Here is a 15734-nt window from a genome sequence, read left to right as displayed (position 1 = left end):
CTGTGGAGTTTACCTGTGTGGCATCAAAATGCTGTATGCAAAAGAATTTGTCATTGCTAGTTTTATGAGGAACATTACTGGTTATGTGGTGTAGGCCTGACTGCAGATTCATAGTCAAAGTTCCAGCAAACTGTAGTGTCTTAGTCTCTTTTAGTCTTTGTATTCACCATATTTTCTCTTTAAATTGAATACCAGTGCTTCAAATAAAGATGCGGTATTATTCAGTACTTTTTCTCCTTAGTGTACAGGGTAATCTTTTCTAACTTGTGGGTTTGCATTATTTTTGTCTCTTAGCAAATATTTTCACTATCTCTCAATTTGGAAAAAAACAAATAAACAAAAAACCCCTCTTTGTTTTCCTAATTCATTTTCCTAAAATCCAATATGCTAAATAATCCTAAAAAAGCAGATATTCCTGAACTACCCCAACAGATGAATCTTTTCATTAAATACATCTACATTTATGTTTTCTTTACAGCCGTTTAGTTTTTGAGTTCCTTTGACAGCACAGGATGCAAATCAATCCTCTTGTGTTTTAAGATTTTTATATTTTTTCAAACCTACACTCCCCAATGTTGTAATTGTATTCAAAATGGTACATTTTGGTACATTAATCAAATGTACATAAGCATTTAAATACATAAGTATGTCAAATTATGGTTAATTCTCAAAAGCTATATAAAACTTTACCATATCATAGCATCCAGCAAAACAGGCCATTTACATTCAGGTTGACTGAAAATGTAAAGGATGTTCTTCCTTTCTCAAATTTGAAGTCGTTTACCTTCCCTTTTTAAAATAATAGATCAAATTAGTCTATCACACTTTATCTGAATCCTATGGAATATTGATTTTGCTTTTGTCTCTGAGAAATAATCAGCAATGAACTTTGTCATGGGTTAGCAAGCACAGTCCCAGAAGTGATTTTCTTGCAAAGAGGTGCTTACAGCCTCCTCTGTGACCTAACAGAACCTATCAACTGGCTAGTTTGAATATGGATAATTTTTTAAGCCACTTAGAATTTTGACCGCCTCTGCGGTCCACATTTAAGAATGGACAAACCCCAGGAAGCTCTCTCTCTTGCTTCCAGCTGGAGGACTGGTAATTGGCCTGGGCCCATGTGGAGCCCAGCAGCCCTGCTGGGCCCTGCTGGGACCTGCCCAGGTCAGGCCGGGCCGGGCCACGGCCATCCTGGAGCCGTGCAGCCCTGTTCCACCCGCGGCCCCCAGCCCTGCTCTGTGCAGACCGGCCGCTCCCGCTCTCCAGTGTGGACAAAGATGAAGATTCAGCTGAAGCTGCCCGGCTGCCCAGCAAAGATCGTGTGACCAACAGCGATAAGCAAAATTCCACCTGTAGGGCCCAGGGGAGATTAACCCTTTGGTGCTGTGAAGAGCTGAAATCTTGAGGGAGGAGAAAGAGGAGATGCTTAAAGCTGAAAATCTGTTGTAAAGCTCTGGTGGTGATAGACTATGACATATCAGAGTACCCCTTGTAATTTCATGAAGCATGGGGGGGTGGAGCATTCAAACTGTACTTGTGAGCAAAAGCACCTGTGCTGGAATAAGCAAATGCTGAAGCAGCTGTAATTTGAGGAGAAGTTTGAACAGGGAGAGGTGGAAGTGATGAGGACTTTTGCTCCAATTGGAAGGAGATGACCTCTGTTCCTAGAGATGAAGATGAGGAGGTCCCTTTTCCTCCCAGGGAAGGGGAGGGCCTCTGTTCTTAGAGATAAAATGCTCCCAGAGATGGGTGAAGAGAACTTTTGTTTCTGAGCGGCTCAACCTTAAAATTGTACTCCAGTAGCTCAAGATTGGACCCTCGAAAGCAGTTGTGGGAAAAGCTGCAAGTTTTGGGAAGGGACTCTCACATGATGCGAGCAGAGAACCAGCCCGGGCGGTTGTCTTGTGATACTGAAGCGAGCAGAGAACCAACCCAGGCGGCTGTCTCATTGTGATAGTTTCTCCATAGCATGAGCAAGAGAGACTCCTCTTCCTAAATGAACTGAACAAGGTTATTATGGAAGTGGTAAACAGACTGAACATCTCAAGGGTTGTCTTTTTACATCGTCAGTGGGAGAAGGGAGAAAAGTGGGGGGAGGAGAAGTATTCTGAAGTTGTGGTATGATTTTGGTTTTTTTTTCCCCTCTTTTAGGTCTGTTAATAAACTTCTTTCTATTATTTCAAGTTTTGTGCCTGCTTTGCTTTTTTCCTAATTCTTATCTCACAGAAGGTAAATAGTAATGAGTATTTTGGACCAAACCACTACAAAGTTTCAAGTCTATTTCAAAATGTCCTGGTCATATAAATTTAAGTCTAATTTGTTTTGGTTTTGCTTTGTTTATATAAACATGTGTTTTCCAATAAACATTTTTTAGGATGAAAATATGACAGTAAATTTTCCTGACTGTCTGAACACTGTTAAGGAACAGTTTTACCATTAATTTTATCTTCTTTATCTTTATTTATGATTTTTAAAGCAGACAAACTGTTAATGCTTTCATTCAAGATTGGCTGAGTGTTTAGTTCCAGAAACAGTTTAGGTGCAAATCTGGGCTTTGTATTTTGGTTTTGTTAGTATCTGCTTTAGTCATTGCTTTTCAGTTTACAACATATAACAAATTCAGTAATGCCTTTCAAGTGCAAATGAAAGGATATAAAAATTGTAAATAGTTACAATATTTATAATTTTTGTGATATTCAGGCTTTGTACTGCTCACTGTCAAACATAACATGAGAAATGCCTGAGGCAAATATTCCTTGAAGGCAGCCTAAGGCTCTGCTCTACCTGGAAAACCAGTGTATGCCTGAGCAGCAGAAAATACAATGATGGTTTTTCATCATTAATGTTCTTCACATTTTCATATTGTGTAACACTGTATGACAAAAGGAAACATATTTTTACTGTAAAATCCCTTCCCAAATAATTTCAAATCATTATGCATTGCTTTATCACTCAAAATCATCTACAATGATATATAACACTGAAATACAACAAATTAAACTAGAATGAGACATACCATGACAAACGTTACCTAGTTTCACATTTGCAAGACAGCTCTGGCTTTCAAGTGATGAACTTACCAGTGAGGCACAATCAGCAAAATTTCAATTGTTCCTTTCATCAGAGGCACACTGTCTTCAAAGCACCTGCTGCTTTTTCTTGACTACGGGAGGTAAGTGCTATTTGTGAGTTAAAAACAGTGACCTGACTTACTTGCTTCCTTTCTTTGAAGACAGCTTAAAACAAAGACAGTTTAAATGTCACTATAAAGATAAGATCATCTCAAAGTTTAATTTCTCTAAAACTCATTCCAACTCTTGAGACAGTGCCTGTCATTCTATAAATGTTCACTGGAAAATATGATAAATCCACTACAATGTGAATGAAGACCACCAAAAGGACTGCAGGAAGCATTTTACCTCAAAGAGCAGGGCATCTGCAGATTGGCTTAAGGTTTATAAATGAAGTGAAAATAAGAAGGATCCCAAACCAGCTCACATATTTAGTAATAAATAGGACAGTCTGACAGCACCTATATAGAATGGGAGCAGACCAACTCTACCAGCAGATCCATTGTGTTGGGTTGGAGATCCTATTTCTGCCTGCCAAGCTTCCCAAAAAAGAAAGGATGTAGATCATAAGTGATGTGGGTCATAAAAGCTCGCTGTAATTTTAGATGACACTATGTTAAGGAAACTTCCCTGTCTGACCATACAGGAGGCACTCTGGCTGTCACACTCCCATCACCAGAGACTTTCACTGCTGGGTCCAAAGACCATTCACAGTGGGCAGCTTCAGGGAGATGACAAGTGTCCATCTTGATGCCCTACACATCCCACTCTCACACAGTCAGACCAGGTTTCCATACTCGAGCCTAGGATTTCCATAGCAGAATCTCAAACATCTGGATCCTTAAGATAATTTAATCATGGTGCAGTCATAGAATAACAGGCCAAGCTGGTGCCTCCAAGGACGGACCCTGAACAAAGAACTCCCTGGGCTTTCATACCCTCACAGTCTGTGCATGGTAAAGTCTGGGGTCTTCCAGCTGAGTCCTCGGCTCCTGCTGTGTCTCTGACTGTCTGGTCACCTGGCTGGGCCACAGGTCCCTGTGCCCTTTGTTCTGCAGAGGGCCAGCAGTTCATGGCTTCTTGCCTGGGGCTCCAACACCCAGAGCCCAACCTGCAGCTCAAACTGCACCTGTACCCCGAGCTACCAGCACTGAATGTATTCATCAGCAATTGCAATAAACCTCAATTTTATAATTATGAAACAACATTACCAAAAGCAGAAGGGATCTATGAGACCCATCTGTTTCAGATTAAAAGCACTTTTAACTAACAGTTAATAATAGTATATCACTAGCGTGAGAGGGTAAAGAGGGAAAGGCACTGTCTTCATCACTGTCAGGTAGAGAGCAGTTTACCTTTGGACAGAAGGAGGGGTTTGTTCTTTGTACAATCAAGGAGCCTTACAAAATTGAAGATCAGTTATTTCTGATTCAACATCAAATTTCTCTGCAAGGTCATGAAAATATGTATTTTCAGGTCAGTTTTTATAGGGAGACATTGAGAAATTATTTAGTAGAGCCCAACAGACTAGCTCAGACACTGAGGCTAATGTAACTTAATGAAGCACATGATACTGATAAGATACAGAACAAAGTAGCCACGTGTCTTGGGGTGACTTTATGATGTGTATCCCCTATCTCTGCTCTATGCCGAGAAATTAACTTTGTGCCTTTCTGTGCCTTTAAACTGAGCCTGAGAGGGGGAAGAGGAAAACAAAACTGAGCGAACTTTTCAAAGCAGGTGTTCAAGGACACAGATACACACTCCTCTGTGTCCTGCTGTAGTAGGAAGAGTGTAGGAAGAACCCTTCTTGCTTTTCAGCCAGCTATCGGCTCCTTTTCTCTGGAAACTTTTGTTTTCCTGGGACTTCAGGTTTTTTCCCTTCTTCTCTTCTGGACTGTTTCAACATCAGAACACACGGGGAGAATTTTCCACCAAGGCCCTGGAGTTGGGCCCACACTGACCCAGCTCCGAGGAGGAGGAGGAGGGAGACCACACCTACAGAAGGACTCTGAAATCTTCCCAGATTTCTCTCCACAGAGAGAGGTTTTATTATTTAGCATTATTATCCTTTTCCCGTGTGTTTGTTAAATAATTAGTTTTTTATCTCTTTCACTTTCCTCCAAGGAAAATTTCTTTTTTTCCAGAAGCTGGTGGGGGAGGGGTGGTTTGTGGCCTGCCTTCTATCAGAGGATATTTTCCTCCAAGTTTGTCCAAACCAGCACACCACAGTACTGTGAAAAATCATACCACTGCAGTTCCAAGCTTGTTCCACATTTCTAAACAGTAAAAGTAAAAAGGACAGATAGATTTGTTTTTTGAGAATATTAGTTTATCCTGGATATTTCAGCATTGTACACCTTTTCAGAGGAAAATATATATAATTATTTATCCCAGAGGAATACATATATTGTTATTTAATCCAAGAGGAAAATTGTTTCCTTTTTATACATTTTGTGGTCCAATTCTTAAAAATTACCTATTCACTATCCTTCAACAGGAAAGCAAGAGGCTGAGCCCCTTGCCGCTCTGAGGCTGGGCATCTCTGTCTCAAGCATACAACTTTCATCTCTTCTTAAATGAAATAGCAAGCCTGGTTGTGTTAACATGGACAAGTTATAGCTGTAAAGTATCCAGTGTTAACAAATAAATTTATTTTTGAAATTTACACATATTGTCACTTGATTTTAGTCCGCTTAATATTTGCTACCACCTGTTAACATTGGGCTATTGATTCAATGGTTTGATCTAGTAGCACCATCTCTGATGCCTACAGAAGTTTACATGGTTAGTGGAACTTTCCAGTTCCCCAAAGTACTATCAATACTACTGCAACATTTTCAGCAGATTTTGTCAGTATTCTAAGAACAAAACATCTGATTTGGCAATACATCTCTTCCATGCACTTGGCTGTTGATATCGACTATGCCACCATCTGAAGCTACTTTGAATACTCTAGTTTTCCCTCTTCTAAACAATTTCCCTTTTGAAAAAGAAAAGAACAAGAACAAGAAACAAGGAAGATGATAACACTTTTTCTGTTCTTCACGGCTTTGAAACTGACACACCAGAAGGGTTTTTAAAATTCACAGTAATTGCAACTTTCATTCAAAGTATAGGCCAGTGAAAGCTGAATCAAAACCCAGTTTAACATCTGGAAAAAAAGAAAAAAAATCAACCAAAAACTAATAAAAAAGAAGCATCAGTTACCAATTGCAAATAACACTTCAAAGCAATAAAATATTCATTTACTCACAAGAAATTTCCAGTCTCTCAGCTGAAAGCAAGGAGCTTGTATGAGCTGCTCTATTAAGGAAACAAGTGAATATGTTCCAGTTAAGAAGGGAAAATTCTTTTCAAATATAAATAGATTCCTTGCAAATTGGGAAAATTAATCACAAGGCTAATTTTGCAAGGAAGGGAAATTAACAAAACTTTTAAAACCTGATTTTTGCTTGTATTGAGTGTTATTCCTTGACAATTTAACTCAAATTAAACAGTAATTTTGTGAAAGTGTTTATCTTTCTCCATTATTACAGATGGAATTTAAAGTTTTAGCTTAGGTATATCACAGAAATGAAGATAGTCAGAGTGAGCCTGCCATGTCATATATATGACAAGTAGAACCTAATTCAAATCTATAGAAATTATTATAAATTTATTTCTATGTTTATGTTTGTGTGTAAATTTTTGTATATATGTATAAAATGTTAAGAGCAGGAATGATTCATAAACTGGAAAAAGAAAGCTAAAAATATAGTCAAAGTTAAATAAACTTTGAACAGTCTGAACTGGGACAGGGGACAAAAACCCAAACAAAAAAAAAGTAACATTACAAAAATTAAAGCACCGGAAAAAAGAAAATAACACCCACCAGACTATTGTTCTCTGATCTGATAATGGAAATATTGAAGGACATAGAAGGAAATGAAAGCAGGTAAAAAGCTCTTCAGAATCTATGAAGTGAAAATGTAAATCAATGAAGACAGAAGAAGTGATAATATCTTTTATACTTATATTGCAAAGAAAATAATAAGAAATTAATGAATTAATTTACTGATCTTTTAGTTTTGAGGCTAAAGTATGAGCAGCAGCAATTGCACGATTAAGAGTTACAAGCATTTTTGATGTCTTATTAAGATTTTATAAATTAGACCTTAGATTCATCATGATAAGCATGTTTTGCCATTTCAATTCTTTTAAGTTCCCACATAATTTAAAAGAATCCATAAAATGATCACATCTACTTACGTGACAGGATCTGCTAACCTTGTTTTGCTGAGCCTGAGGGGTAACTGGATGCCTGTCTCATTTTCTCAGAAGGGATTTGGCTGTAGTTCAGTCCAGTCATGAATATAATGTCACCCACGTTAAGGTTATTTTTGTGTTTTTGCTCCCAGCCTATAGGCTTATTCTGGCAGCAAGAGATCTTTGACTAGCCCCATTTTACAAGGGAACCTTCTCTGGGCATAAGCCCAAAATAAACACCATTACAGTAGCTCTACATGGAATCTTCAGGAACTTAATGAATCAGCTTTATGACTTCTTTGCACTGAACCATTACAAATTTGCTGTGGAATATCAGTGAATCTGATCCAAGAATTCATGTTATTGCCTGGCTTAGCATGATTATTTCAGAGTTAAGATTTAACCCAGAATTAAAGAAAGGTTTTGTTTTTTTTTAACCAGAATCAGATCCAAACAAGCAAATTTAAATTAAGATTTGCGTACATTCATTCAAACTGTAAAACAGAATTATGTGGAAGTTGCATGAAACTTCCATTGCTATAGGTATGAAAATAACCATTTTTTAGGGGTTCGTGCTCCTACCTTTGTATTAGAAATGGAATTTTTAAATGTTTTGAGTGTCATTACCTCCTGCTGACTTCAGTGAGAAATGAAGTTACTCAGTGTCTTAAAAGTATGGGACTTTTGTTGTTCTGCAGTGCTATTAAAGTTGTCAACTCCGTTTAAAATATCTGTTAAAGTTATAAAATTTCTAACCAGTATATTTTTTGAATTTACCTTTGAATGCAAAGAAGTCTGTTGTAGTTTACTCTGGCATATTTTTCTAGTCTAATCTACACTGATTAGATTATTTCCTTCAATTTCCTATTTTAGAAAAAAAAAGAAAAGGATTAAAAAAAAGGATAATTCCTTTACTTACTAAGCTGAAGTGTTCTTAACATTTGTACTCAAAGCCAATAATTCTGAAAGTGTACTGTATTTGCTGTTTTATTAATTTTCCAGACAGCTTGGAAACACAGCCTCCTAATGTGGCATCAATACATAATGTGAGCTTTTTCTGCAGAGGGTCATTCTTATCTGGAAGACACAACACATTATGATAAATGGCACTCACAGTATTTTAGACAGACATATCTGAAAGGATACATAGTGTTCAAGTGTTGAAAGAGGTGGGGGGAGCTGCCATTTTCAATGTAATAGCTTTTTTTTAATACATTTTCTGAGGTTTGTACCCTTTAGTGAAATTCTGTGACTTAAAAAATATTTTTTTTGCCTTCTTGTTTTAAAATTATTTAATAAATTATTATATTCCCTAAGAAAAAACCACTTTAATGCACTGCGATCATAATAACCTTGACTTTAAAACAGTAAAGAAAAAATTGCTTTTGAAGTAGACCTTTTAGCCTTTGGATCCTTCTTTTCAACATACTATATTGCTTAATACTGTCATTCAAAAGTCAAATAATGCATCACTTATACTTCTTAGCCTTTGTAGGGGTCAAATCCCTTTTTTTTTGTATCTGAGTCAAAGCCAGATTGCTAAACTGTATTCACAGTATTTTGGAGAAAAGGGAGAGACAGATTTATGCAAGAATTTATACTAATAGTTTTGTTGAAATAAAGAATATAGAACTGAAAACTAAGACAACTAAGAAAAATGAATCCATTCTGTCACTCTTGTTGCAGTTTTGCCTTCCTTCATATAGGAAAGAGATGAAGGAACCAGGGCAGAAGAGGCTAAGGTCTGTTTTTTCAGTTGGGAATGGAGACAGAAAAGAAGGGAAAAGGAAAGGGAAAGGGAAAGGGAAAGGGAAAGGGAAAGGGAAAGGGAAAGGGAAAAGTGCATTGGAGTATTTAGAGTCTTCCACTATCTAAAGAGAGATTATTCAGAAGACAGACATACTCTTCTACTTATAGGCTTACAGAAGAAAGCACACAGTCGCAAGCTGCAGCATGGAAAATCACAGAGGCAATAATGAAGCAATTCTTAACAAGAGTGGCTAAACACTGAAACATTTTGAACGTTGTTCAAAGAGGATATGGAATCTCCATCCTAAGAAACTCCTTGGATAAAGTCCTGGACAGTTTGACATCAATTTTGAGAGCAGACCTACAGCAGTGGAACATTGGACTAGGTGACCTTCAGAGATCTCTTTCAACCTACATTTTTCTATGATTATGTGAACTGTTGTGTTACAGTGTTTTAAGGACATAAAAAGAGTTAGATTTACAGAACTGCAGCCTGTTCTTAATAGTATCTGCCAAATTGTGGCACTCTATTGACTTGTCCAAGGGTTTTGGTGATCCACAGAGAGCTCGGTGGGGTGTGTTACGGGGGCAAACTCTTTTAAATCAAATCAGGCATTGAAGTAGCTTATTTCTTTATTAATGACATTCAACTGTCAAAGAGTGAACAATATGTTCAAGATTGATATCAGCCATACACTAGATACCAGACATTCAAAAAGTGCCAGTAAGCCCCTATACATTTCTAAGTATATTTTTATAACTAATACCAAAACATTCTAATTCCCACATATATCTACAGTTTCACACTTCACAGGGCATGGAGATGCACATCCTCCTTTCCTATGAGTGTGAGTTCCTCCACTTATCTACACCTTTTCTAGGAGAGATGGGGGTGCTCTTGCTCTATATCTACCCAGCTCCCTACAACCTGCTAGGGCACATGCCTGTGAGACAGAATACAAGCCTAGTGGGAAAGCAAAACGAGAACAAAACAGTCAAATCAGTCAAAACAAGCAAACAAAAAATCCTCACAATATAAAGAATGAGAATCAAACCTAAATGCCCAAAGCTGTTCTCTGATCCTGCCCGGCATCCAGCTGACATTCCAAAAGCATGCAAGTCCTCACTGCACCTTGTGTCATGCCTGGAAGCACAGTACAGATATCTTGGATGTCCTAACCCATTGCAGTATATTTACATTCCTGAGTCATGCACCTGGTGCTTGTCACCATAATCATTCCATAGGCTTCTTGTCATTATTGTGCTTTGACTACCGTATGGCAAAGATTCCAGGATCCATGTGACTAACGTTTAGCCACTGACATTTAGACAGCTTAATCTGAAATGGAATCCCTACCTAGCTTTCACTAGCAGTGTTTAACTGCTCTATAGTCAAGAAAAAAGAAGGGGCTGATAGAGGGAGGAGTGGCTGGGGAAATGCTGCTTTTGATAACAGGAGAGAAATAACTGGATAAAAAATATACCACGCTCATTATAGCAGAGAGGATAGAGAGCTGAGGGTAGAGGGTCTGATAAAGTCTCATGGGACAATGGGATTTATGTGCACTTTAGACTGGTTCGTGTTGTTCTACAGCTTGTGCAAAGAAAGAACAAAATTATTTCACTCTAATTTTCAGTGTAAAAAAGACAATTTGTGTTTCTTCATTTTACAGACATTGGAAATATATAAATGAATTATCAGCATAACTATTCTGTTTAGTTTAAAATCTGTACATATTAAATTTCAAACAAGCTGTAACATGGTTCATGGTGCACGGTGGTCTGTTTCACTGTGTTTAGTTGAAGCAATTAATCTTATGATAGAAAAGGCAGGTTCAGCAAATGAAGTTTTAGCAAATCTGGCTTTTCTAGATCTGAGACCCTGAAGCACCTGCTCCTGCAGCTTGTCCCAGTGTGAAAAGCTGATCAAGCACTATGTTATTAGTGCAATGGTCAGATTTATAGAATCACCCTGCCCTCTCTTCAGATCTCTAGGAAGGTTTATGCCCACAGGGTTTCTTGTCCCTATGGGAATTTCAGGACAAAGGTCCTTTAAGACCCAAGGGTCCTTCGGTCCTTGGGGACTGAACATTCCTCAGGGGACATTAATGGGTAATTTTGAGGATTAAGACAGTTTTAACTTCAGCTAGTCCATGAATGAGGATTATGAGGAAAAAACAGAATCTGTGCATTTCTATCATACTCTGCAATTGCATAAAAAATCAACATGAGGTACAGTATGTAATGAATCAAAATATTTTTTAAAGATCTATTGTTACTTCCTTGGCTTGCTAAAGCAGCAATCTCAACAGATTTTTAAAGGATAAAAAATACTATGCTGGAGCAGCAGATTTATGAATATGCGGGAGAAACAGGTGCAAGAGACATAGGAGGAAAGAAAGATGCTGAAACAATATTACCTGAAACTGTAGCATTATATCTAGCCATGCATTTTAGCTTGAGTCCTTGCTGAAGGATAAACCAATTTTTTGTTTTAACTTTATGGATCTTCAAGAAAATTTTTAAGTAAAGTCCATTACACTGTTTCCTATGAAATTAAACATAATACAGAAAACATAAATAACATCTTGGATATTGTGGAGAATGTCAAAAGATGTGGAGAGAAAAAGCCCTCAAACAGACTTGTTCTCTTTCTTGTTATTGTGGGCTTTTTTCATTCAAAAATTTTATAGGCATGATATTTACCACACAGATTCCTGTCTAGCCTTCATTCAGAACTGATGTCTCAGTATCTTTAGCATAACCATAGCATATCATCTGTAAGATGCAGCCTCTAGTTGAACAGCACATTCTCAGTGCAGATGACCATTTTCAGTTTGCTTATGACCACTACAGAGTATAGTTTTATGTTGATATTTAATGTCTTCTCTACTAGCAAAAAATATAATCCAAGCATCGGAATAGTATCTAAGTAATCTCATCAATATCTGGTGGAAAGATACTGTGCTGAAGCCTACACCACAGGCATTGTGCAAGTGTCCCTCGTCTATCCCTCACAATGAAGTTTTAGACTGCAATGAGGTCTCTTCTCAGTCTCCTGTTCTCCAGGCTGAACAAATCAAGTGACCACAGCAGCTCCTTATATAGCTTTCCCTCCAGACCCTTCACCGTCCTTGTGGCCCTCCTTTGGATGCTCTCTGAGAGCTTAAGGTCCTTTTTATTTTGTGGTATCCCCAACTGCACACAATATTCAAGACGAGGCTGCACAAGTGCAGACTAGATTGACACAGCTCATTCGGTCTGATCTCTGCTATTTACATACACTTACAGGTCTCTGATTCTTTCTGTATGTACTTATGCAAGGTCTGCCTCTTCACTAATTATTTTAAAATGGTAGGGAATGTTCACATTGAGACTGTCATTGGAACTGCTCATTTATGGGCTTAAAATATTAAAATAGCTTCTCATGTAAAAAGGTCATGTATCATTTAACGCTTTCCAAAACAAATGCCAATCTCAGCCAAAGACTTGACATAACTCTTCACCTATTTCCAGCTGGAAAATTGCAAATATCAACCCTAACTGGGTGGACTTGAGTAATTTAAAATCTAGGGCATAGGTATTTTAACATTAGCTGGATCAAGCACTCGACTAAATAATTTTTCTGAAAGCATAGATATAGCCAATGTTCTGACTAGAATTCTGCCCCAAGTTAACAAGAACTTAGCTCTGTATCTGAGCAATAGAAATAAACCCATGTCCATTTTTAAGAGAGTGGGATTTCTTCTGTATATCAGTGCTTTTCACTATGGTTGTAATAGCAATTCCAAAGTACTTAAACTTTTACTACAAACTTTCTTACTTTGGGACCTATACAAGTAAGAGATTTATGATAAGGCAGAGGACAGCTTTTCAAAACAAGTCTGGTTTTATTACTCAACTGGAATGTAAAGTTTTATGGATTGGAATTGAAAAACAAAAGGTTTGATGTCCATATTGGCAGTATTGTGTTCTGCTGAATATGAAGCTTCATCTCCATCTCATTTTTGAGCAGCAGAGTTTTTATCACTAATATCCTATTGAGAAAATTCTTTGTTCTAAATTCTGATCATGCTGTTTTTCATATGCTTCCTCAGTCAGGTATTCATTAAAACTTGATATATAGTCATTCATCTTTCATTGTACTGTTAAAGCAACTTCAATCCACCTTTCGTATTTTTGTAGTTCTTTTGTGCCAATACAGACATGTTCATTTGCATAATTCAGGTCTCTTGTTTCCTTTTTTTAAGGCACAGAATTATCTTCACGGCCTTTAAAAATGAAATTAAATTAAAATTTAAAAAAGTAGATGTAGAAAAATGAGGTCTACTTAGCTCTTAATGAAAATAATGCAGAGCCTCTTAATACCCTGCACACTACCTATATATCACTGGTTTGTCATGGCATTATGTGCACAGCATGCTCAAACAACATCTGAAAGCCCCGTTGATTAGATATCTGACACTATATGTGGAAAACAGGACTTTGCAAGATCTTCGAGGCTTTCAAATCTAGACTTGTGCTTCAATACCTCCAAATTCCAGGTGGACAGGGAACTCCCAAAACCTCTTTCTTTCTCTGTCCATCTTTATTGGCTTCCCTAAGCTGCCTTCTCCTGTGATTTGTCCTACTAATAGAAAATCTAATGTCTCAATTAGGACGTTTAACAAAAAAAGATAGGGTGGCTAGAGTCTTGAGATGAACTGCTGTATGAATCAGAAGTAAGTAGAATGAAACACTGAAGAAATTACTTCAGTACAACTTATTTCCTTTAGGGTCTTTTGGGGACCATCCCCTAGTACAGCAACTGTAGTGTTTTAAAACCCATAAAATATATAGTAGTAATGGATTCACAAGGGTACCAAAGGTAAACTCTTCTTCCTCCTTTACTGTTTAATCCCTCCTATTTGTAAGGAAAAAGATTATTTATGTTTCTTATGAAATTAAACTTTATTATTTATGTAATGTTGCAAGTACACTTCACGTAAATATGATGAAGTTAGACAACTACAAAGTAGTGAGTTATCATGAGTACCTATCCAAATTATATATGGATTTCTTTCTGTCAATCCAGCTTGCAGTCAGTTTAGCCATTTATAATGTCAATAGTGAATATTAGAGGAAGATTTTAATTGTGAATGACTTTCACAGTGTCACAGAATGGTTGAAGTTGGCAAGGAAACTCAGCAGGTCATCTGGTCCAGCCCCCTTGCTCAAGCAGGGCCACTAAGAGCAAGTTGTCCACGATAGTGTCTAGATTTTTTTTTTCCTATCTTCTAGGATCAAGACTCCACAACTACCCTGGAAAACCTATTGCAGTGCTTGGTCCCCTTCACAGCAAAAAAACCAAAAAAAATGTGTTTCCTGATACCTCCTATGTTTCAATTTGTTCCCATTGCCTCTGGTTCTGTCACTGGTTACCACTGAAGGAACCTGGCTCCATCTTCTTTGCACCCTCACTTCAAGTATTTACGTACATTGATAAGACCTTCTCTCATCCATGCTGAACAATCACATCTCTCTCTGCCTTTCCTCATAGGAGAGATGATCCATTCCCTTTCACCTCTTTGTGGTCCTTTATTGGACTCTATCCAGTATGTCCATGTCTGAGGGAGCCCAGAACTGGATACAGCAATCCAGGTGTAGCCTGAGCAGCACTAAATACAGAGGAAGGATCACCTCTTTCAACCTGCCTTTCAATACTTTGCTTAATGTAGCCTGTTTTGTAATGGGCACATTGCTAGTTTATGCTCTACAGGGTTATCCACTGGGACTTCCAGGTCCTTTTCTGCCAAACCCCTTTCCAACTAGAAGGCCTCGCCACATGGAGGACTTTGTGCTTCTGATTGTTGAACTTCATGAGATTTCTATCAGCCCACTTCTCCAGCCTGCTCAGGTCCCTGTGGATGGAAGCATAATCCTTCTCAGGATTATGCTCAGCTAATGTCTCAGCTACTCCTCTCAATTCAGCCTGCAAAACGCAGTTCTGCCCCACCATCCAGATCTTTAATGAAAAGGTTAAAGAGGACTGGATTCAGTGTCAGCCCCTGGGGTTCACTACTAGTCACTGTCCTCCAACTACATTTGGTGTTGCTGCTGACCCCTTCAAAATCATTCAGATAGTTTTCAATCCAGCTCACACTTCTCCTTTTTGTTCACTGTGAACTTTGATAGTCCAACAAAGGGTAGCTGCTGATGTTTTAAATACATCACTGCTAATATTGGCTTGCTTATAGACATTCCTGGCTCATGACTTCCTGAGTCAGGCTAATACTGTAGTCCTGATGCATGCCCTGTTTGCATGATTTTTAATGTATTGATTCTAACATACTGCCTTCTAATAACTCACATTCATACAAAAGAGAAAGGTTTGAAAGCTTACTTCTCCATACCTGCTAAGAAAATAATCAACTTCGTCTCAGTGTATTAATAATAACATTTTGGTCTACACCTGATACCTGGAATTCATATAGAAGAAGAAGTTGTAAAGCAGTTCTGTGGTCACACATACAGTCCATATATTCCAAGTGTTTTTCTAGCTACAGAATGCTGACATTCAAGTTAATGTTCTGAACTGGGCAGGAAAAAGCCACAATAGAAACTTGCCCCCAAAGACTGCAAATGGATGAGAAAGATTACTCCCATATCTTCTATTTGGTTTCTTTA

At 37.8% G+C, this 15734-nt stretch overlaps 1 long non-coding RNA gene across 1 annotated transcript; it reads right to left on the bottom strand.

Moving 5' to 3' along the window:
* Positions 1-5608: 5608 nt before the first annotated feature.
* Positions 5609-7418, bottom strand: LOC138118556 (uncharacterized). Its single transcript, XR_011155210.1, has 4 exons — positions 7341-7418; positions 6946-7027; positions 6328-6377; positions 5609-6225 (listed from the first exon to the last, which is right to left on the bottom strand). It is a non-coding gene; the product is annotated as an uncharacterized lncRNA (long non-coding RNA).
* Between the last annotated feature and the right edge of the window lie 8316 nt (positions 7419-15734).

The sequence above is a fragment of the Aphelocoma coerulescens genome, chromosome 1, assembly GCF_041296385.1.
Source record: "Aphelocoma coerulescens isolate FSJ_1873_10779 chromosome 1, UR_Acoe_1.0, whole genome shotgun sequence".
Lineage (NCBI taxonomy): Eukaryota > Metazoa > Chordata > Aves > Passeriformes > Corvidae > Aphelocoma > Aphelocoma coerulescens.
The sequence above is the reverse complement of the archived record's forward strand: the minus strand, read 5'-3'. Positions and strand labels throughout refer to the sequence as shown.